Source organism: Nilaparvata lugens, chromosome 11 (genome assembly GCF_014356525.2).
Source record: "Nilaparvata lugens isolate BPH chromosome 11, ASM1435652v1, whole genome shotgun sequence".
Lineage (NCBI taxonomy): Eukaryota > Metazoa > Arthropoda > Insecta > Hemiptera > Delphacidae > Nilaparvata > Nilaparvata lugens.
This window is the reverse complement of record NC_052514.1, coordinates 45,212,713-45,215,100: the sequence shown is the minus strand read 5'-3', so window position 1 is coordinate 45,215,100 and position 2,388 is coordinate 45,212,713. Positions and strand designations below refer to the sequence as shown.

At 30.5% G+C, this 2,388-nt stretch overlaps 1 non-coding gene across 1 annotated transcript; it reads right to left on the bottom strand.

Annotated features, from left to right (window-relative positions):
• Positions 1-2,315: 2,315 nt before the first annotated feature.
• Positions 2,316-2,388, bottom strand: Trnaf-gaa. Its single transcript has one exon. It is a non-coding gene; the product is annotated as a tRNA-Phe (tRNA).

Here is a 2,388-nt window from a genome sequence, read left to right as displayed (position 1 = left end):
TTGATAAAATTTAACAGTTTGAAAAAATAGTGAAAAAATGAATTATAGAAATATTTTTTAAAATGTCGGGGTCGTGGTTCAGGCAGCGGAGGATAGTTAATCAACTACAAATTCTTATAAATTAATATGAATAAATCTAGGCTCTTAAATGCTAAAGCGCTTGTCGGCGTGGCCAATAATTTAACGAAGAAAAATTTATGTTTTTCTGCACTGAAATATTTTCGAAGCGTAGATTGGGGCCCCTTATGACTTATAACTCACGTGAAATTCCTTGGTAGTCGTGGTTTTCTTCTTTAGATCAAAAATCGTTTGATCGGCGGCAATCCAGGCTTTGGTTTCAGCACGTGGGGAATTTTATTTAAATATCTCCTTCACCGAATTAATTAAGGGATAATTACTTTAAGCTTTTAAATTTATCGATTGATGAAAACAGAAATTTATAAATAACAAATAGATTGGCCTAAAATATCGGCTCACAAATAGAACATTTAAAAATCGAACAAGAAATTTTACAAATAGGTCTTTGGTAACTATAAAAGAGATCTACACGGTAAGGATTTCAAAAGGGAAGTGCTGCTCTTTTCTCTAAGCTTTTAGGCTAGACCTTGCTTCTCGGAATCTCAATGTAATAATTTGCATAAAAATTTGCCATTGGTAGAACGCTTGTGACGTAAACATGACGTCAGTGGCAAGTAGTAGAATACAATTCCTTTAATTACAATAATAATTTAATTTATGTAATTCTTAAAACTGCTTAATCTTCTAGACATAGTTCCTCTCATACAATGTACATGTGCTAGTGTAACTGATAAGGCAGGGTTGGTGTCTGATAATAGATTAACATGTGTTGCTTTCAAACGATCACCGTCTTGGTGCTATTTCTATGCACTGTGATTGGCTTAGACCTGCCATAGAGATTTAATTACCATGTGGTTCAGTTGAATTAATTATTAATAAATTAATATTCTTGTACAATTTTTATTAGGTTTGAGATTATTATAATTAATTTCTGCCATTTTATCAATAATAGAATTTCATGCTATGACCTATTTAGTTACAATAAGACCTGACGCATAATACAATTTCTTAAATAATAAATAATTTCAACAATAATACATACATTTTATTTTTTATTTTGAAATTCTTGATCCTTTATTGATAGTTTTATAATTTTTAGGAATGATATTTTACCTTGCATGAGAACCGGTATGATATTTGACAATGCTTTGAATCAGTCAGCTGCGTTCGAACTGTTTTTAAAAACATCTGATCGATAGTAAACAAGTGTAACCTCAAAATCAGTGAGCGATTCATAAATAATTTGTGCTTTATTTGCAAAATAATTATAATTTTATTGAATAATTTTCCTAGAAAAACATTCAGTACAGAACGGTACTCTTATCAAATATACAGTTATTGATAAGTAAGCTTTATCGCTCGGTCGCTAACTATTCCTTTAGCAAATTCTTTCATTTTAAAAGGTAATCACAATTTTTCTCTCTTTTCATGAGATCTATTTGAAAAATTCATCACAATTGTTGAAAGATGATCTAGCAACATGGCAAAGCGAGAAAGAGAAAGCGCTATCAGCATTGTTAAATTATAGACAAGGATAGCAGTACCATTGCTTATCGAACATTGCCATTATAATGTGGACCTCTCTATAACAATAATGTTTCTACATGGAACTATGTAGTTTGAATTTACATTCGAATTACATATTGACCATTTTTGGAAGTATATCACAGAAAATAATAGATAATTTTAATATCCTAACTAAGAATATAGGAATATATTGAGGAGATAGTAAAAGTACTGACTAAAAAGACTAGAAACGATTACAATTGATTGATTGATTGAGTACTTTATTTATGTAGATTACAATATATACTGGCTTATACACTTATATATAATAGCTTACAATACAGCAAAATTTATCGATGAATTTACAAAACATAAATTAAGAAAATAATTATTGAGCTGTATATGATATGAAAAAAAGCGATTTGTGATAGCTATAGATAGAACAGATAATATTGTTGTGCATCTACATAAATTGGCGAAGCTTTGGACATATCAATGTCCATTCTTTGGAAAGAATATTCGAAGTATCCTTCCCACTAACTCTCTACCAAAATGAGGGAGTGATACCTTGAAATATTATTATATGATGAGATGAAAATTGAGCTAAAATATTATCAGATTTTGAAACAAGTTTAGAAACAAGGATGAATGTGATTTAAAATACAACATGATGCCCCCCCCCAAATTTAATGACATTGTGTGAAATTGTCGAATAAGTCTCAAAAAAATATTGCCGAAACCCGGGATCGAACCAGGGACCTTTAGATCTTCAGTCTAACGCTCTCCCAACTGAGCTATTTCGGC